Source organism: Polypterus senegalus, chromosome 4, assembly GCF_016835505.1.
Source record: "Polypterus senegalus isolate Bchr_013 chromosome 4, ASM1683550v1, whole genome shotgun sequence".
NCBI classification, from domain to species: Eukaryota; Metazoa; Chordata; class Cladistia; order Polypteriformes; family Polypteridae; genus Polypterus; species Polypterus senegalus.
Genome location: NC_053157.1, coordinates 134984672 through 135007057, shown reverse-complemented (window position 1 = coordinate 135007057; position 22386 = coordinate 134984672). Strand labels below are relative to the sequence as shown.

At 38.7% G+C, this 22386-nt stretch overlaps 1 protein-coding gene and 1 long non-coding RNA gene across 3 annotated transcripts in view; both read left to right on the top strand.

The window, feature by feature from the left end:
• The window catches only part of rell1 (RELT like 1), an 84226-nt gene extending 83041 nt beyond the window's left edge, over positions 1–1185 (top strand). Inside the window, exon 8 of the mRNA XM_039751279.1 lies at positions 735–1185. The gene's annotated coding sequence lies outside the window, so the exon portion shown is untranslated. The remainder of the gene's footprint in view (positions 1–734) is intronic.
• Positions 1186–3455: 2270 nt separating this feature from the next.
• On the top strand, positions 3456–21588 carry LOC120527643. 2 transcript variants are annotated; one of them, XR_005633389.1, is made up of 4 exons: positions 3456–4128; positions 17559–17874; positions 20510–20560; positions 20697–21588. It is a non-coding gene; the product is annotated as an uncharacterized LOC120527643 (long non-coding RNA). The 2 variants fall into 2 exon arrangements; XR_005633388.1 differs by having other exon boundaries at positions 3460–4128; positions 20510–21588.
• The last annotated feature ends 798 nt before the right edge of the window (positions 21589–22386 follow it).

Genomic DNA, 22386 nt, shown 5'->3' with positions numbered 1-22386 from the left:
CATGTTGGAATTATGCACAAATTCCTCACAGTACTGAATTGTGCAATATTATTAGTTTGGTAGCTACAATGATCGTCTCACACTTGTAAGAAAAATGACATCACCTGCCTCAGTTAGTTAGATGTTGACAAGTCAGTGTAAGAAGGTGGCTGGCAAGAGTATGTTGTTTCAACAATATATTGAGATTAAGATTCTTCTGAAGAATGCAGTCTCTAACTGAAACTCCAGCACAACTTGATCGTGCATATGCAGAGCACTAGCAGTGTACGACTATGGGTAATGCATTTAAAGGAAGAAATGCTGACTTTGTATCAGCTCCTTAGTGAGTCCTCAAGAACTACCAAGAGCCTCAACCACAGTACCAAGACCAACAATGCAGAAATTAGTGAGCCTGTTAGAGAGAAATAGTATGGGACAATTTGAGAAATTAGGCTGTTTAGAAATGGCTGTAAAGGAAGGGATTTTCAGACATGTAGAGCAGTGAAAACGATGTAGTGATTGCGATGGTGATTTTATAGAAAAGTAAATAAATGACCTTGATTGACAGTCATTTCAGGTTCATGTATTTATTGGACTGTAAAATGAACATGCTCATTACCCTTATATAGAGTGCATAAGTAGTAAAATAAATAAATAGGCCCTATGCCTTCTGAACAAAGAAGAATGACAGAATTTAATACAACGTCTCAAATTCCATGCAGACAAATATGACGTGTTATGTTTTGTTTTGACAGGATTTATTTCACTACTAAGAAGATGACCTTTCTTTTCAGAGATGAAGGAAATGGACACAAGCCTATATAAAAAAAAAAATAAAGCCCTTAAGTAAATTTCTGTACATTTCTATCTTTTTTTATTACTGGCAAGCATTTTCTGCTTGAGAAGACACTTCTGAAGACTAATTCAGCCATACCAATAAAGGGAACAACTGTCTATCATCAGATAAATACTATGCATTTTAAGGATACGGACTAAGCACCAAAGAACGGTGAGCATGTTTTAGTGCTCAAATTCAGAGATTCGGCGCTCTCGATGCCATTACACTGTGTAATGCAGAAGATGTGCAATATCATGTGCAGAGATGATCCATGCCATGTATTATTTTAAACTGTCTGTCTGTTCAGTAATGAGCAAAAGTGGATTTCGTGGTTTTCATCAGTGTGCTAATATAAAAAGTGGCTGGGATAAAAAAGATGTTACTTAATGCCAAACTATAATTTGTATTGTCTTTAATTATTATTGTTTCAAGCCACCTGCCAATCCTGCATTTATCCAGTGTTGCCGCTTAGTTTGCTGTCTTGACCAGCAGCCAAATCTTGTGAACTTTAAGTGGGAGAATATTGAAAAGTTATTTTCTATGATTTAGGTAATGTTAACAGAAATTATTGTCAATTATTAAGTAACTGTTTCAGAATTATTTATGTAAATAAATATTTGTATTTAGGTAATATGTTTTTGCTTCTTCTGTCCAAAATATTTTTCCACTACTCATTTTATAACCCTAAATTAATTGGAGCAGTTAAACCTTTTCCTCTCAACCTCATCTTGCCTTTGTTTACTTTAAGTCTTCCTGCTTTTTATTTTATTCACCAAATTGAATAAATTGTCTGAAAGTAAAATTCTTTCATATAAGGTCTCTATTCTGTATAAAGTGTTTTCTTCTAGGGTGTTTAAAAAATATTTACAGTTTTAAAGAGTTTACATATTGTATGTAATATAGTCAGCATAGGTAGATTTGTAATTATAGATTTGTCTTATTGTATGTATTTTTGTTGTTGGTAGAATTACATTTTTAGATTTCAAATAAAATGCATTGTAACAGGTTTTCTTTAGCACTTTCCTATCAGTATACTTTATATTAGTCAAATATTTTGTATAAAGATGCGTATTTTTATTTCTTTCTGTTTGAAAGAAAATCTGAAACATTAGGTTAACATTATATAAGAACATTTCTGTAATAGTTATGTTTGGCAGCTCTTTGGCAGTGGTGGTATTGTGTCTTTTACTGTAATAACATTTATCACAAAATATTTCTGTTCCAGATAATATACATTTGTAAATGAAAAAAGATAGTCAAATGTATTTTAATTTGTTTACATATAATGTTTTTTTTTTTTTTTTTGCCTTGAATTAATTAAAAGGCCCCATACCCCCTTCCATTTGGGAGTCTGAATTCATTCCATGGTATAAAAGTTAGTTTAAACGCGCTGTTGCACAGGACACCATCATAGTGCGTGTGTGTTGATGTCGCATCAGTTATATTTTAATGAGTAATGAAACAAGCAAGATTTTCACTGTCATTCTGATGCAATTAAATTACAAAATTGTAAAATGCAAAAAACATTTGGTTTCTTTTAGTTGCTCAAACAGGTCACAGATGTTTCTCCTCTACCAGTTTTTGTTTGTTTTTTTAGATTTGGATACATTTTTACCCACTGGGAAAATAAGAAATGTTTTAATGAAGGGACCATTCAGTTCATCTGGATACCTAACATATTCCTACATCTTTTTTTTCTTTTATTAAAAGCTGCTGGGGTTCCCCTTCAACTAAAAAAATCCTGTAGTTTTATTCCCAGTTCCCACAATGCCTTGTGTAAAGAAGTGCATTCTTGTTTCTCTCTGTAATTTACAGGAGTGTTGGACACTATCTTTTTAGTGCTTCAGTTTACGACCTGATAATTCCACATCGTGCACACACCTCAAAAGGGAGGATAAAAGGGCAAAACACTTGAATATCTGAGGGAAAAATCAGCCCTTGATTTTTTTTTATACTCTTTTAATGCTTCTTGTTGAGTTCTTAGATCTTCAGTTGTGCCCAGGTAGCCTCATAGAGATACAGAGTGTGCCATGTGAAGTAGGAACCAGATGCAAAAACATTCTGATAGACTACCTGCGGCAGGGCTGCTGGAATGGCTTTCTATCACCCTATTCAAATGGTGTTTAATAACATTAGTCTAATAAATGATGTAGCTGTTCTTTGTGGTTTGCTTCTATCTGGAAGTGGAGTATTCAGGTTAAAGTCTATGACGAGAGAGCATATTGTTCCCCACTGACAGCTTTGTCTGTTTGGGCGTTTACTCTCGAAAGAGCCACGTCTTACATTGTAGATTATTCTCATTTAGCAACTGTCATTATGTATCTAAAAGAAGCTGAACACTTTTATTTGTATATGTAAATGCAAGCTAAATCTGCATGTGTTTGTATAACCAGTTGAAGCATAAATCAAATGGCTTATGCATTGCTATTATTTTTTTTAAAGCTTATCATAAACAGAGTTCAAAATTGCCCAGGTATCTGCTGCGTTTGTTGTTAACTTGTCATTATGAGGATCCAATGAAAGGAACAGACTCCACAGACAAGGGTACATTTATAAGAGAGAATTCCAAACTTGTAACTATGCCAAAAATACAAATAAAATTGGATTTTTTTTTATTAATGTAAACCTCACAGGACACCTTTTTTTCTAAATGTAGAATAAGAAAAGAAAAAAGAATAACCAGCTCATTAAACAATGAGATCAATTAGAGAGAAAATGGCTTTGCTGACTGTGAAACTGATTGGAACAAAAACCAGCAGCCGCAGGGGTCCCAAGGGCTAGAATTGGAAAGCACTGGTATAGTCTACTATTTTATTCCCTTTTTAAACTGCTTATGTAAAGCAGGATTATGTCAGTGTGTCTATTAAAACTGTAAGGAGTTGACATGTGCCCTATGATTACAGTCCACTTCCCATGATAGCCTCTGCTTTCTCTCAAAATAGCTGCATGTAAAACTATACATCAAAGCAAAACTTTTTTAAAAAATGTGATCTCTGTTTATCCATATTTTGTTTCAATTTTAATGATCTAAATGGATGTCAGTAGACTTGGTACTGCATATTGTAGCATGTAAAGTAATGTATGGTATAGAAGGTTAAAAACTGACACCTTTGTTAGTTGTTATATTATTTCACAACAAACTGTATCCTGTTGTCTTTTATGTATCGAGAAATGTAGGGAGAAGGTGGTTGTCTGGCTGAAGGATCTGATCTGGTATCCGGAAGGTTGTCGGGTTGAATCCCAGCAGTACCAGAAGAAATACTACTCAGGTGGGCCCTTGAGCAAGGCCCTTCACCCTGCAATTTCTCCAGGTATGCTGTACAAATACCCCAAGCCTCTCCTCTCGTCTCTGTGTGTCCCTAGGGAGTAGGTAAAAATGACAAAATTCCCAATGCAAGAAATTGTATATGACAAATACAGTAAATTATCATTAAATGTATTGTATAGGCAGAGGTAAAGTTCAGTACCCCTAATTCTAGTGAAATAAAAAGTGATCATGCAACCACAGGCCTTTTATTTACTTTCTCTGGGGTGATCATCCTGCATACACCACATTCTCATACCCACTTGATCTGATTCAAAGTTGCAAACTGTGATGGGGTGTGAAGGCAGGAAATATCCCTGCAGGGTCTACTCACACACATTTACTAGGCAGATTTGAATTTTCCAGTTAGTGTTCCTAACCCTTTGGAGTTGGGCATAGGGGGAACATTTGGACTCCGTATGTACAATGTGTTGGTGTGGACACCAGTAAAATAATAGATAAAATGATATTTAAGCTGAAGAGGAAGCCACTGCAATTTGCTTTAATAAGATCAAGTAGATTATTTTTGCAGTGTCTTGATCAATATGCACCCTGTGTGGAAAGACAGGATCAGCCTGACCTGAGGAGCCAAGTGAAGCGTATCTGTCACCAAACTTGTATTATCCCACACCGACAGACTATTGTCTGTAAATGTTTGCTCATGTTGTTGACCATTTTCTGGTTTATGAATTAGTCTTGCATGTGTCTGTTTGCTGAGTTCTAGGATGGAAGAGCGTGATTCCCCCCTGACACCCACCATCCCCCTATATATCCACCATTGGTACACACATTGATTTTTCAGAGTAAAGAACTCTATAGTCTTAATGCAGGATAGGAAAAGAACAAGGGAGGACTTTTCAAGACAAGAACAGTCCATAAATTTTACAGTTTTAACACTGTGGTCCAGCTGTTCTGTGCTGGGTAAGAATGTACATCAGGTGACTCTGATTTGTGTTTTCTACTAAATAAAAGGAAGTTTTCAATATTAATACATTCTTGCTTATGGTTCATCGTGTGGTGGTTGCAACAATGAGCTGCATCATTGTGTGCTCCCAACGTTATCCTATTCTTCCTTTTTTATTATGGTGCTGGAGAGTGGCATGTCTTGCATTTTGGTAGGATATGTAGGTAAAAACTTGACTGCACTACTAGTACCACCACTAATGTAGCGCATCCTCCAATTTTTTTTAGTTAAATAAGATGTATGCCAGCTATGTAACATCAGTCATGTGCTAAATCAGACAAGTACGCATTGTTTGAAAGAGACAGATGTTAAATTCAACATAATAAGACACTCAAGGTATGGGAAAGAAATTATGCATCATTAATAGGGACCTTCAGAACTCAATTGGATGTTATTTTGGAGGAATTAAGTAGATAGGACTGGCAAACTTTATTGGGCTAAGTGGCCTGTTCTCATTTAAATCTTTCTGAAGTTCTAAATAATTTATCCCAGGTTTGCCACTTCAATTATACAGAACTTGAATTTCAGCTCAGGACTGCTGGTATTGAACCTGCTGTTTAAAACAGTGGTCTCCAGCTCTGAATCTGGAGGGCCACAGTGGCTGCAGGTTTTTATTCTGACCCCTTTCTTAATTGTTGACCAATTTTTGCTGCTAATTAACTCCTTGTCCTTTCATTTTAATTAAATTGATTTTTAAGATTTGTTCCCCTGAATTTCTTCATTGTTCCTCTGAATTGCTTCATTTCTTTCAGAAATGAAATGTGAAGTGAGGGAGCCAAGAGAAAGCCAACTAAGTCAGGGCCTCACACTCCAACCAGTTGCTTAATTAGGTGCAGAGTCTTGTTAATTCCATGGCCTGTTGCTGCTCTCATTGTGTAATAGCATACATTTCCAAAATTGTTGATTTTCTCTTTTCTAAGAGCACTGTTAAAATGTTTTGTAGACCTGAGCAGATCAATGTTCCTGAGATTTTGATCTTTTTTTTTTCTTTTCAGACATTGTATGATGGACACGGTTTGCTGGTCATATTTTGGCTCGTTTTGTATCTCATTATTGGGAAAAAAACAATTATTGGGTCTGAGTCTTCAAGAGCAAGTCAATTAACATTAGTTCAGAAGAAGTTAATTAGCAGCCAAAACAGGTCTCTAATTAAGGAAAGGGTTAGAATGAAAACCTGCAGCCACTGTAACCCTCCAGGACCGGAGTTTAAAAATCTGGCTTGGCTTAACGAAATAAAGTTATGCTGCTCTTTCAAGACAAAACGTTTTTCGGTATTTCCACATTTATACCATTCTGAGGTAGTGCAAAAAATAAAAATCTATGATTTGTGTTTGTTTCGAAAGAGTGACAGTTTTTGAGCAGTCAGCTGTGGGTTGTAAACACTTTAATTTGTGTCACATGTGACTGAGAAAATTACACATGACACCAAAAAAAGCAATCGCTTTTTAATGTTGCACTGCACTAAAGAAGTGGAGACTTTGCATTCATCTGAATCTCAATGATGTCACCACGCTTTTCCATTCAAGCATCTCTCTATTTTCTTACTGGCTCTTCTGTACCTCTAGCTAGTCTACAAATTGCCAAAATGAGTTTCCTCATATGTTCATTCCAAAACAACATTTATTTATTGCTTCAAAAAGTCCACATTGACATTGTGACTCAGCTCTTTGAAGCACAAGGCAGATCACTCTGGTGATATGATCTTAAATGCATAAATAGAAGCAGTGTGTGTGTATGTGTTGTTGGAGGGACGTAGTAGTCTTTGTCACAGCGGATTCTGACCCAAAGAAAACTTGGTCTCAGGTCAAATCTATTTGAATACCCCTGATGTAATGATTAGTTCTGCTGCCTCATAGCTGCAGCATCTTGGGTTCTAATCCTGCACCCAGCTGGTGTCTACTATATAAAACAAAAAGTAGAATCTCTTATATATTTATCTTCTGGTTCGTTCTGCTTCCTCTTTAAAACTGGTCCCCATCCGCCCCCACCCCGCCCAACACAGCACACACGGCATTTCTCGATTCCTATTCCTCCTTTTCCAAACCCATCGCCACACTGCCTGCAGCCTCCCATACACCCCCACGCTGCTTTTCTCGATTCCTATTCCTCCTTCGGACTACCGCGTTCCCTGCTCCTCTCTCATGACCCCATTGGTGTCACGTCACCGCCCCATATCTAGCCTGACTGCGTGACCTTTCACTTCGGCCATGTATGTGCCTGGGAGTCTTTTCCATAGCCTGCTACAGGAAGGTACTTTCTCGACCATTGGCATTGGTTTCGCTCCTTGCTATTTTTGTTATACTGCAACGGTTGTTTCCTAAGCCTTTGTTATAAAATGAACGACAGTATCTTCTCTGTCGACTGGTTTTTGTACAACAACATCTCTATTCCGGGATCCGGCAACTGCCTGTTCCTATCAGTGGGTTATTTCTTGACACAAACGGATGATGAAGGCAATGCACTCTCACTACGACATAGGGCAGTAGATTTTGTTGCATCATATTGGGACAGATTTGGAGACGTTCTTCCTGTTGTTCTTTCCAACACAAGTCGAGTTATCACAGCAAGTCATGAGTAATATCAATACATGGCGACATCTGGAGTTTATGGTGGTGAAAATGAAATTCAAGCTCTTTCCGAGATTCTCCATGCTACCATCGTCATTTACTTCAAACATGACCCCAACATCCCACCTTGCATTACGTTTGCAAAGATTTGCGTTAATCTAAAACAACCAGCCTTCAGCCACGGTCAGTTGTATGTGGCTTTTTCTAGGGTTGGATCTTTTGACTCATTAGCTGTTGTCTTCAGCAAAACACCTATTCACAACTGCTTCTTTCAATAAGTATTTCTTTCTTCTTGATTTCTGAATTCCTTTCTCACCGTTTTCCGTTCCTGTTCTTACACTGCCGTATGCTACTGCGGGCATCGGCTAGTTATTATAAAATGGAGTTTGTTTGTTCTTTCCTGTGGATTTTCCTCTGATGCTTCCTCAATAACATGCAGGTTATGTTCATTAATGACACTGAATTAGTTATAGCGATGGTCAGTATGGGAGTGTGCAAGAGCGAGCACAGGAATGGACTGCCATCCATCTTGTGTCTAGAGCTGCTCCCTGCCACTGTGAACTGAATAGACCAGGTTTGTTGTTGTTATGTTATCTATTTCTATAGAATACTAAGGGTTGTGTCAAGCGATTACTGCGGTGCTACAGCCTTGATCTGTGTCTTGTTTGAAAGCTTAAGACATGATGCACACTAATATATGGCTGATGTCAACCTCCATGAAGGTGTCAGGGTTTGTGTCTTTCTTATTGGAAACTGATCAACAAGGTGACAAAAAGAGCAGCAACATGTGCTGAGCATGAGGCAAATTGAAGTGGCCGATTATGTAACAGGAACAAGAAGAATGACAGCCCCACACTTAGCTCTGTGCAATCTGCTGGTACTAATAAAATGTAGCTAATGGCAACATTCATCCATTATCCAACCCGCTATACACAGAGCGCAAGGCAGGAAACCCACCCCGGGCAGGGCGCCACATCCACAACTTTATTGGGTGTGACATAAATCAGGGTATTTATGTCAAGTTTCTCCTGTTTATGTCAAGTTTCTTGGATGTTTTCTCCGTTTCACCGTGCACAATAGCTACTCTTCCTCTTGACTGAGGCACATGTTCTTGCTTTACATTGTAGAATGTGGTCTCCATAACCAACCAAATGATTCTTGGCCTACTGACTTTCAACCTCCCCTTGAAGGCCCACTTTTGGGCCTGTTCAGGCTTTCCACCCTGTACTTTCCTTAGGATTTCGTCAGCTTATACTGACCCAGCCAGCAGCCAATTGTGGTTTTTATAAAGCCTTTAGGACTTTTAGGTTTCTTGCACTCTACTTTAAAATTGTATTCTTTTCTATTCCATTTACATTTTCCTGCTGATCACTCAAATCCATCAAGCCCTAAGACTCTTGAACCATACTATTAGATTAGCACTGCTGCTTTGCAAGTTCTCCATCCTATATTGGAACCCCACACCCATTGGCACCTTCATCACATGTTTTGGGTTTTCCTCTGGGTGTTTCCTGATGACTGTGAGTGCATGCATAACTTGGCCCTGTGATGGACTTGTGCACCATCAAGTGTTAGCTAATGCCTGATGCTACTAGGCTTCCAAGAGCCTAAATTGGATTAAAGCAGTTTGCAAACATCATGGTAGCTATTCTGCTTATTTCTTTTTATGTGTGTGTTAAAGTAAACATTTCATTGGGCTGCTGTGCATGAAAAAAAAATGGAAGCAACTGGAACTCAGATCTGCCTTTTGTCTATCTGCACTGTGAATGTGCTGTTCAATCATATGAGTCAAATGAGACTTGACAAGCACAACGCAGAGAGGAACACGGCTTGGGAAGCCGTTATGTTGATATAGTCCGCCCAGTTTGTCACACGTTCTTTTTTAGGAAAGGCACTAGTAAGATAAAGACTGATTGATCATTGTCCATATGTACACCTCTCTCAGGCTGACGTTGACACAGTTCCCCTTCAGTTTTGTCGTGCTCAGAATCATAAAGGTCGCAGATGAATTCCAGTTTTAAAGTGGCTGTATTCACTCTTATAAATCAGGAGAGGCATTTATCGACCTTCTGAAATATTTTATCTTTCAAGTTTTTGTGTCGCTTGCCTGACCTTTTAAAGGGAGCTATGAATTATGAATCAATGACCTATAAGGATAGCACCCTTGGTGTCTTTTTTTTGTGTGAAGTTCAAAGAAAAAGAAAATGAAATAAATCAGGGTGTTAATGTCAAGTTTCTCCTACATATAAATTCACAGAAATCCAGTCAGGTTGCGCCCCTCTAATCTCGTCATCACGTCGGTAATACACTGCTTTGACAGAGCCTTAGCCTGCTGAATCAACAAGCGCAGGAAATATGGGTAAGTTGACAGAATTAATATATCATAATAATGGTGTCAGGGGACAAATGTTTTTTTTTTTTTTTGGTTCTAAGACAAACCAAATTATGTCACAAAATAGGGATCTGTTTTTAATAAAGGGATATTGGAGGACCCATTGTATTTCCTGTTTTGTATTTTTCTATTACTTTAATAAAAGTACATTATAAAACTCATATTGTATTACATTACCTAACATCCTCACACCCACTTTATCTAATTCAGTGGGGTGGATGGCCCACCCTGTCCAGAGCAATAATCTAACAGACTACAAGTCTTTGGGGATGTTGGGTGAACCAAGAAGGACATGCAAAGCACACACAGCACAAATCGCCATCAGGGTCAATTATTCTAAAAATAAAAATAGATGGAAACTACAAGGAAACTTCTAGACTTCTCCATGGCCTGTATGATCTGTGAATTGAGAGAAGCAGCATGGTGGCGCAGGGTTGAGTGCTGCTGCCTCTTAGATTTCTGTGTAGCGTTTCCACCTTCGCACCAAACCCATGCAAGTTTTCTTCATGTATTACAATTTCCTCCCACATACATTGTGCAGCTATAAACTGGTGGCATATCAGTGATTGTGAGATTGTGACACATGAGTATGTAATGGATTGTCTTGCATTTGCATGTGCAGAATTACACTATAGTTTAAGGTTATTTTCAGTCTGCAACTTAATGGTCATTTTACCCTATAAACAAGAATTATTTTTAGATAGATAGATACTTTATTAATCCCAAGGGGAAATTCACATACTTATAAAGAACAATATTAAATTAAAGAGTGATAACAATGAAGGTATAACAGACAGACAATAACTTTGTATAATTTTAACATTTCAACCACCCCCCCCCCCCCCCAGTGAAATTGAAGAGTCGCATAGTGTGGAGGAGGGACGATCTCCTCAGTCTGACAGTGGAACAGGACAGTGACAGCAGTCTGTCGCTGAAGCTGCTCCTCTGTCTGGAGATGATACTGTTCAGTGGATGCAGTGGATTCTCCATGATTGACAGGAGCCTGCTCAGCGCCCGTCGCTCTGCCACGGATGTCAAACTGTCCAGCTCCATGCCTACAATACAGCCTGCCTTCCTCACCAGTTTGTCCAGGCGTGAGGTGTCCCTCTTCCTTATGCTGCCTCCACAGCATAGAAGAGGGCGCTTGCCACAGCTGTCTGATAGAACATCTGCAGCATCTTATTGCAGATGTTCAAAGACGCCAGCCTTCTAAGGAAGTATAGTCGGCCCTGTCCTCTCTCGCACAGAGCATCAGTATTGGCAGTCCAGTCCAATTTATCATTTATCAGTTCCTTGGTCTTGCTGGTGTTCAGGTGTAGGTGGTTTGAGTTGCACCATTTAACAAAGTCCTTGATTAGGTTCCTATACTCCTCCTCCTGCCCACTCCTGATATAGCCCACAATAGCAGTGTCGTCAGCGAACATTTGCACGTGGCAGGACTCCGAGTTGTATTGGAAGTCTGATGTATATAGGCTGAACAAGACCAGAGAAAGTACAGTCTCCTGCGGCACTTCTGTGTTGCTGACTACAATGTCAGACCTGCAGTTCCCGAGACGCACATACTGAGGTCTGTCTGTAAAATAGTCCACAATCCATGCCACCAGTTGTGAATCTACTCCCATCTCTGTCAGCTTGTCCCTAAGAAGCAGAGGTTAGATGATGTTGAAGGCGCTAGAGAAGTCCAGAAACATGTATTGTGTATTGTCATCTGCTCCGTGGTGGTCTGTTATGTGAACTATTTTTAATTGCTTTCTGTAAAAAGGAAGGTCCTGTTCTACTTGTAAATGTAATGCTTCTTCAAATCACATCAATTTGTTTCTCTTGCATGTTACTTAAGGGGCCTATGAATGATTCAATAAGAACTGGGCACTTCCAAAATCATATTACACAGTAATAATATGTGTCATATGATCTTGTAGAGTTACCCTTCATTTCTACTCAGACTTGTACGCAATGCCATGTTTGTCCTTGACCGTGATATGCTTCTGTTGTGCTAAACTGAAATAAAAATAAACAGCAAAGCTTAAGGCCATGTCATGAGAACTAGTTCTGTGACCCTGAATGGCATGCGTTCGTGTTTAAAATGCAGGCTTTATTCCTGAGCTCCACAGACACAGGGCTTCCCAGTGTTGAATCGCAAACAGTCAGGTCAGCAATTGTCTGCTCAGTTTATGTTGGCAATTAAGATGTGCGGCAGGACTAAAACATGACCAGCATTCAGGATCTGTGCACACTGAAGGACCTAGTAATCCGCCTGTTCAAATCCATGAAAAGACGCAGTGGTGAATGAAATCCATTTCCCTTGGCTTTGAATGATCTTGTAATCTAACTTGTAATCTTGTGCTGCTAAGCATTGCCCCCTTATTTGTTTGGTGAAATGTCTTCTGGTGAAGATGTCTGTGAATGGCGCAGCATGGTGTCAAGTAACACTGAATGATGTCACCCAAAATGACTGTGCTTACAGCTTAGCCTCGGCATTCCCTCATTTTCTACTAATATATCTGTATTATAAATTCGGTATTAACAGCGTAAGAGGATATTTATGCTATAACATTCTCACACCTGCCTGACCCAGTTCAGGGTTTCAGGGGTCTGCAGCCTGTCCTGTTATCACTGCACACAAGGCAAGAAACTGCAGGTTCATTCACACCGTTTACCAGTTAAGCTAACCTGCACACCATTAGGGAGTACTTGGAAAAACAAAGTGACAGGGATACAGGGAGACCATGTGAACCCCACTAAGGCGACAAGCAGAAGGCAGATTCAAAACCAGAGTGCGGGATCTGCAAGACGGAAACACTACCCACTGTGCCACCCTGCATTCCACTTACATAACATTCTAAGAACCACTTAAGCCAAATTGGTGTTGTAGGTCATCAGAGCCTATCTTGGCAGCAGAGGGTGGAAGGAAGGAGACAGCCCTGAACAGACTATTGCACTTCATCCACACACCACACAGATAATTCAAATGTGGCATAGCGAGTACAGTAGTATGTTCTAAAGACAATCCATAAAAATCAGCAGGGAGACTCAAGGTTATGGAGATTTGCCAAATAATATAACATGCTATCTTTGTGGATATGGGGGGGGAAATCTGTGTTGGCAGCAAATGGGTGCGGAGTTGGCACCCAGGGCACTTGATAGATTGATATGTTAGCGCTGCCCACTGTACTTGGAGCTCATTCACTGCAAATATCTATAGTAATGCAGAAAATCAGATGGAGCAAATCATTGTCATGACACTAAATATAAAGGGTGGTACACAAAAAAGCAGGCCTGCACACAATAAGAACCCCGGCTCTGGTTTTAGCAGCAGCAAACAGTCGAGTGAAGCTGGCAGAACTCTTGTTAGCACTGTTACAATGTTTGTGTACTTACTGGAGAAGAGACGTGGTGTATTCATTGGATCAGCATACTTCCTCAAGTCAACACATAAAGCATTCTAGAGACGCTATCCTGTTGGAAGTACTCCCATGAAATGCACAATCCAGCAAATGGTGAAAAAGTGCAGAGCACCAAAACAAAGAAACCCTTCAGTCCGTAACCCACAGGCTATCAGCAATCGATTGTACAAAGAAATCCCCATAAATAGACATGGAGATTATCAGAGATTGGCTTCAGCAGACCCCCGTGACCCTGTAGTTAGGATATAGCAGGTTGGATGATGGATGATGGATGGATGGATGGATTATCAGAACACAGCAGCACCTGTCCCAAGATTTCATTAAAGGGTAGGCTTGTCATGAGTCAGCCTATTATTTTGAAATATAAATTGACTTTAAAAAACATCATTTTAGAATTCCAGTCATACCAGTGCAAATAGGATCACTAGGCTTTTTTTTCTCATCCAATTTCAATGCATTTTTGTTATTACTAATTGAAATCCACTTATAAATTGGGAAAATAAACTAACTACTGAGCTTTTGATGATATGTATAAGATACCAGCCCATCCCAAGACACAAACAGCCAAATAACATCTGCTATTATTTTGGCAATTAACACAAGATACCAGCAAACCGGTTACCATTTTTACAATGGCTATTGCATTCTGCATGAAATGAGAATTTCTAAAGCACTGTCCCATAAGTACTACTTGCCCCGTGTTTTAAACATGCCTGATTCGCGCATTTCCAGTCTCAGAATCTATGAGTGAATCTGTCTGTAATATACCTAGTATTATAATATTATCTCTATTATAAAAGGAAATCCTGAGACGAGACTTTCTCGGAATAATCTCAACTCCCGCTAGAGATAATTTCAGGTCCCGTGAGACGAGACTTTTTGCCAAGAGATTTTGACAAGTCCCGTCCTCCTCTCAAACATTTACAACCACGGGTCACAATCCAATCACTTCTCATCTGTGTGATTTCTATTGTCAGACACAGTTCCTGCACTCTCAGCTGCAAGCGGGGTCGGAAATAAAAGACAAAGAGTAGAAGACAAAGTAGAATGTCATAAAGAGGTTCAAAAACATTGGCACGTTAGAGATTATTAAAGTACTAAAAGTCAAAAGTCTCAAAAAACTGATAGTAAAGATCGCATTAGCGCTAACAAATGGAAATTATTACTCTGTGAAATAATGGAACAGCAAAAAATAGATCAAATATATGGACATAGGTGATATGACAGAATTATGTAGATATTGTTTGGCTTTAAAGTTTAAGTTGGAGACTTGTAAGTTGTCTAATTCGTGTTGCCATCAGGGAAAAGTAGTGTTTCTTCCCAATGAAGAGGCCTATCTGTGAGAATTAAGATTTGTTGTTTGGTCTATCTATCTATCATATAGTGTCTTTCCTATATATCTATATATCACACTTTGTAATCTTGTAACTAAAACATAAGTAATAAGACATTTATAATTTGCTACTAACACTCACCTACACTGATTCTTTTTTTGGTACTCACATGTGACACTTGGTGCCACTGCTCTACTGCCAAGTTGTTTGCCTGCCTATGGAAAAGTCATCTCTGGTAAAGGAGCACTGAAATCATTGGGTATAAGGGTCTTTTCATCAGATCGGCCAGCCCAGCAACAACTCGGCCATGGAATGACAAGTAGGGGGAGATGGCTTGTTGGCCGAGGTCTCCAGGACTCTGAACAAATCTATATTCTCTTAGGTGATATAATCTACTCTTACATTTTGCTCTGTACTTGTACTATTACTTTTTTACTATTGTATTGTATTCCTAGTGGCAATGATAGACTGGCCATCTAAATCAGTGAAGAAGATTACTTGGGTTCTGTTTTGTGTATTGTATTGTATTTACCCCATTTTTTGACACCCACTGCATGCCCAGCCTACCTGGAAGGGGTGTCTCTCTGAAATGCCTTTCCCAAGATTTCTTCTATTTTTTCCCCCACAAGGTTTTTTTGGGGAGTTTTATTTACTTGTCTTCTTAGGGGGTTCAATGCGTTGGTCATCTGTCAAAAAAACTGGGTCTGTTAAAGCCCATTGTGACACTCCTTGTGTGATTTTGGGCTATACAATAAATAAATAGTTTTTGTGAGCTGGAGGTTTGTGAATGTCCTTGACTTGTCCAAATCCTTGACTGAGTGGTGTTAGATTTTGCAGTATATTTCCTGGTTGTAGGGGTAGCAAACCCATTGATATAGTCAGTACAGGTACTGGCAGGGTTTTCTCTTGCCACTGGGGCATCACCAAAATTTTCAGTGCCTACATCAGTCTCATTTTGCAGTTCCTTTTGCTAATAAAACCAACCGCTTGTTAATTGACACATCATTCATGTGTATTTTGCTGTGTTCATGTTTCCCTCCGACAGGACTTTACTTACGTATAAGTGCCAAATTCAGTAAAGTACTAGTTGATTGTCTCCTTTTAATGTGTGATGTTATGAGTGGTTGTTATTGCCAAAATTTATTTCCAGTTTTATTTTCCAAAACTTGTTAGGTACACAAATGCAGTAAAATCACTATTCATATATATTCTTCCATATACTTAAAAGTTAATGTAATAATGTTAATTTTGCTATATAAGTTTAAAGTTAACTGATATTTTAATCAAGTGAGATGTATATTAAAATGCATGTGTGCCATATAGTATCCTTTTCATAAAAAAAAGATACTGCAAAAGCATAGCTACAAAATGATGAGCCAGTAAGCAAAATGAGTAGGCATGGATTTACCGTGGCAGCACGCCTGCAGCAGATAGGTGTATTGCTGGTCATGTCACTGTATACTCAATGATTGGTGGGCACTTTTTTGAGTGTCACCTGGGTATACAGTATATGTGTGTTACTTTATGTACAATACTAGCTGTGCTAGGAAGGATTGAACTCTATTGTAAGTAATTAAAGTATTCATTGCATATGTTTCTGTTATATGCCATTTGGAGTGGGAATCGTAAGAGCAATGCTAATGTTTGAAATATGTCATCTATTTGAATGACAAATGCAATTCATTTTATTACTAAAACTGTTTGTGATGCACCATCTGTTGGAATGACAGAGGCATAGCAACTTGACAGAGAGGCACAGAGACAAACGCTTATCCTTTTATTAAGGAAAATGGAGCATCTTATATGTTAGTACAAGTGTGTTTTTTTATTTAAGATATGCTCATACCAAAAGCTGAGATAATGCTGGTCATTTTAAATGTTTGCTATTAATTTAAATTGATTTAAATAGAAAAAAATGTTTTAGATATGTACACTGAAGTACCACAGAAACATTCCTGACTCTCTTTGAATCCACACTGCGGTGAGAGCTGGATCTGTAGTCCACCTCCTTAGGTGACAGAGCTCAGATGGGACTGTTTTAAGCATATTCTTCTTCTTCTTTCCACTGCTCCTGTTAGGGGTTGCCACAGCAGATCATCTTGTTCCAGATCCTCCTGTCTTCTACATCTTGCTCTGACACACCCATCGCCTGCATGTCCTCTCTCACCACATTCATAAATCTTTTCTTAGGCCTTCCCCTTTTCCTCTTCCCAGGTGGCTCTATCCTTAGCATCCTTCTCCCAGTATACCTAATAATTAATTTTTTGTCACTTTCTGTGGTTGTTTCATTATTTGTTACTTTTAAAAAAAATTTATTTTGTGCTTTGATTTTTCATTTGTTTCTCTCTTCTTTTCTTGTTCATTTTTGCCCTTCTGTGTCACACTATACCTTTTCCATTGTTCCCTTGTTATGGGTAATATTTTAAAAAATCTGCATTTTGCTCTCAAAAGCTGCTGTGCACTTGACGAGTATATTCGATCACACACAGATTAAGCTGAAAGTGATAAAAAGCTGCAGTCTATGATGACATTAAGATGGACCTAGCAAGAGGTTTTATTTTTATTATAAATGCTGAAGTCCCTCCCAGATATAGAGACAGTAGCAGCAAGTAAGAGGTACTATGAGGCAAAGCTGCACTGTTTTTAATTATTCTTTGTGTGTTGATCACAAAAACAAGCTTTCATTTTTAGGGAATTCAGAGCTTACATGGGCACATTAAAACTAACAATACTGTACTGCAAAACTAATTTTTGCTGCTTGGTCTTTGTGTTTCAGGAAGGATATAGCAAGAAGGTCCAGAGCTGCTGGAGTATTCATGGATCACAGGGTGGCAGCTATGGCGGAAAAAAAGATGAAGGAGCTGTGTTTGAGTCGGAGTTTGTTCGATTTGACTTATCCTTATACAGTATTACACACTTTTTTGAAAACAGATTATTAATTATAAACCAAAGCAGAAAATTATAGACTCAACACTTGCCTACAAGGTGCATTGTCTTTTCAGGGTAAGGCATGCAAAAGTCATGGTGCAGAACATGAAAAGGAACAAGAGCTTTCGGGAACTGATCTTCAAAAACGGGATTTTGTGTGACAGGTATGGAAGAGAAAAAATTATATATTAGCGTAAATAGCCATAAAAGTAATTAACAGCTTCTGAAGCATTAGATTTAGCATAAAATAGAATGTCAAACAAATATTTAAATAAAATTAGTCATATTGCATTATTTTTAAGCTTGAAGCAAAATTACCAATATTGGAAAAGGAAGGACAGAATAGAAAGAGAATGCCGCACAGAAACTACCGAGGACATGTACACCTGTTGTTCGAAGGTTAGGAAGCTGAGGAACAATACCAAAGACATAATATAGATAAATCGTCCTGGTAAGCACGTGAGAAGCCAGCTGGAATAGTGAGTCAGCAGAAACAGCAAAAGGCATTGCTACTAACAAGGTCAAGATGGTGTAATACATGAAAAATAAAATTAGTATATTTATGTACTAGCATAAATAAATATAGAAAAATATATTAGCATTAACCTTAGTGCAGAAATTAATGTGAGTCAGGCATGCCAATGATTAAATAAAGGTACATGCCATATTTCTTTTTAATTAAAGCTTAGCTTCAGCTACCAAATATGAAATATCTTGAAAACCAAGGAAGGGGAAATGATAAGAGAATGCCCAAAAGTGGAAAAGGGAACATCTGCTCAGCCTAGGCCAATCATAATAAGCAAAACAGAAACTAAAGATGGACAATAGACAGTAAAAATACCGGAGTCCAGCTGCAGGTGGAAGTCAGAAGATAATAAAGATTCCCATGAGAACTTGAGGTATCGGCCGGATAGGTGCAGAGGGGAGTCAGAGAAAAACAGCAAATAAGCTAATTGAGCGATATCGGAGTGATAAGAAATTACTATATAAGTTTTGAGTTCTGAACTGTTTGGGGCTTAATCTGATTTGGCCGAATTGGGTTGAGTCCGTGTTATTGTTTTATTGCAATAAAGCTGTAAACTCTGTTTGCCTATTCTGAGTCCTAATAGCCTTCATTTCAGGTAAAAGCCTTTTGGTGACAATTTTTCGCCACAACACAGGAAGGACTTTTTAAAGCAAATTAAAAATGTTTGATATAAGATACACACATTTCTAGGGCACATGTTTTTAAATCACAGTAGAAAGTATTTCTGGTTGCAGTCAATACAACAAAATTATCTCTTTTAATAGGACCAAAATGAAAAATAACAAGTAGTCTAAAAACATAATCTGCTTAATGTCATACATACATAAATAAATAAATAAAGTCCTACCAACTGTTTTAACACTGTGTGGCCCAGTAGTTCTGAGTTGGGTGAAGAGTACATCTCATAAGCTGATTTCTCTTAATTAACTTGAACTTCTGCACATGAATCTATTCTTGTTGATCACGTGTGGTGAGGTGAGGTGTGGTGCTTCTCACAGGGCGGGAGCTGCCTGACAGCTCAGGCGATGTTACTGCTTGTGGTAGTTTAGAAGCTGTACCTGCACAAAGAATTAAGCAGCTGGTTGAGTTTTTCTGTAAGCTAGGTGCCATTGGTTCACAGCTGGCTGCCAATAGTTACCACAGTGCAAATGTCCAGATTGTAATGGATTGTGGTGTGTCCCTACCACTCCATCACAAAATACTTGCTGTAGTTGGCAGGATCTGCACTGTGGTTGGGTGGAATGTTGTAAGGTGCAGTGCTACTCGCCCAGCTGACTTCACCAAGACACACACCACTTGCAGCAGCTTAGAGGTTGTTCCTGCACACAGAAGAAGGTACGATTCTCTCTTGCACAATGTATTAATGAGCTCCTTCTGAAACCAAGGTGTAATCGGTTCATGGCTGGCAACTTGCATTTACCACAGTGCAAATGTCCAGAGTGGAATGGATTGTGGTATGTCCTAACCACTCACAAAAGAACACTTGGCATAGTCGACAGGATTTGCACTCTGGATGTAGTTGGCTTGGCTTGCTTTGTAGGCAGATGCAAACCAAATATGTAATGAGGTGTGGTGCTGCACGCAGGGTTGGGGCTGCCTGAGAGCTAAGCTGACATCACCAGGAAGTGCATACCTTCCATTAGGTTAGTTGTTCCTGCCCGTGGAAGTGAATACTCAGAGCTTTATGGAGCAGCAAGTTAGAAGGAGGATTTTTTGAAAGCACTAAACTTAGCCAGAGACAGCTGGAAAGTTTAGAACAAGATGTGCAGTGGATATCAAAAATCACTATTTTTGATGTTTCATCACAATCATAAAATGGCATAACAATCCCAAACCCACCTAATCCAGTTCAGTTTTGCGAGATGGCCACAGCCTAACCTGGAAGTATTGAACCCAAGTTCATCATAGGCTCTCTCAGACCTTTTTTACTCCCTAATAAGATTTTATAATAGAAAAGCAAAATAATATGTTAATAAAATAAAAGGGGCATGTTTTGGTTGCTTAAGGCTGTTCATGTTTTATTTAATACTTTGTTGGAGGACAGTCTGCTTTGATTATAGCAGCTGGCCTGTTTGGCATCATTGCTATCAAATTAACACATTTTACAATTTCTTCCCCTTCCCTTTAAGAAAGGTCTAAGTTCAAATTTGTAGAGATATCCAGCGCACAGCCCTCTTTAGATGTCTTTGCAAATTTTCTACAGGATTGAGGTTTGATCCACTCCATTATTGGGTGACCATTGATGTTTCTTTTATTAACCACTTTTCTTACAGACTGAAGAACAGAAAAAGCACACATGTGAAGCTTACAGTCCAAGACCACACGTGAGGTGTTTTTTCAACTGTGGGGAACTTAGTGTTTTCCACTGCATGCTTTGTCATTTTCTTTCTAGTTTATACTGGAAACGCCATGTTTCTATGTCACCCGTATTTACCCTTTTAACCCGGTGTTCATCTGCAGAAAAACCAGTCACATTTCAAGCCGCCGCCGTTTCTGTTCATCTGTCAAGAATCAAGGCACACAGGCGACACTACATGGCTGACCCGGGAGTTAACTCTTCTAACTGTACATGAAATTGAAGAGTGGGGAGGTGTTGCTAACCCCCCCTTGCAGTTTCATGCATGTTATAGAAATGTATATTTAATCAAAGAGTGGGAGGGTTGAGTTTTGTGTGTGTTGTACATGGGTGTATAAAATTGAAGAGTGGAGGCAGTGTCCCTTGGAGCTTCATGTACATTTGTTAAATGACTGGCCAGTTAAAAAAAGGAGTAAATTCCAGGACGAAATGCATAAAAATTGGATGTCTGGTCACCCTAATAAGATGTCATTGATTTTTTTGTTAACTCTTTGTGAATTATGGCCATCTCTGCACTATAAACCAATAAATGATTAGGGAAATCCTGCTGGAGCAGCTGAATTTATTTACATTGGTCAGATAAAGGCAAATTCCCTTTACTGAAGACTTGTTAAATATGATTGGTTAAATACTGCTGTTTTAGGTATCCTCTTCCACCTAAATTGGGACCGGAGTTACGAAGATTTAAAAAAATGGATGTAGGAATTGTGAAATTCAACAAGGTAAGGTAAGTTTCTACTCACTCCTGTATTGCCTTTTGTTTTATATACTTGAAAATAACAGGCTCTTAGTTTGCTTTTTTCTGTTTTACTTGTAATAGTTTATTGCATCTATTTCACATAATCCTCCCCTCTCCTATAATATAAGCTGTTTATTTATTTATGCTTAAGCAAAGGATTACACATTGCTTCCTCACAGACCTGAGAGCTTTGTTTCGATTCCTGGCCCAATCTTTTTCTATATGGTGTTTCATGTTCTCATTATGTCTGTATAGGTGCTCTGGTTTTCTCTAACATTACAGTATGTAAAAGTGTCATTCCTGTCTTGCACCTGATGTTTGCTGGGATTGACTACAGCTTCCATACTGCCTTGCCCTGGATAAGTGGATTAAGAAAATGGATTGATGGATTCTACAGATGTTTAGGTTAGGTTAACTGGTGACTCTGTTTGTTAAGAATAGGGTTTTGGAGAGTGTGCCGACTATAATTCAAATTTTTTTATTATGAAAATATATTTTTTCTTTTAATCATTGCTTTGTTAACATTTTCATTTTTGTTGTGGGCACCGGCAGTTCAGATGTTTTGTTAATGTTGCTGCCTTTTGTTGTTAGTAATGGTGCCTGGTTGGAGGAGTTGCAATGAATGATGTCTGCAAGCCATCATAGGGAGACTAGTCAGAATTGAAGAAAGGATGACTGGAGCCAAATACTTGCTCCAGTTTTAATTTGACCTCAGACTGAGTCCAAAGTTTTTTTTTTCAGCACAACAATGACCCAAAACATATAGCCAGAACAATGCTGGAGTTAATTTGGAACAGGACTTGATACTGTTCTTGAGTGACCCAGCCAAAACTCAGACTCAAACCACATAGACCATCTGTAGGAAGACCTGAAGATGGCAGTTTACAGACGCTTACCATTCTATTTAATGTGGCGTTAGAGGAAGAATGGGCTAAACTGGCCAAATTCGGGGGGTGCAAAACTTGTACAGACTTAACCAAGACAACTTAAAGCTTTTCCAAAGGGGTTTCAACAAAGTACTGAATTAAGGGTCTGTATACTGGCATGACTGAAAG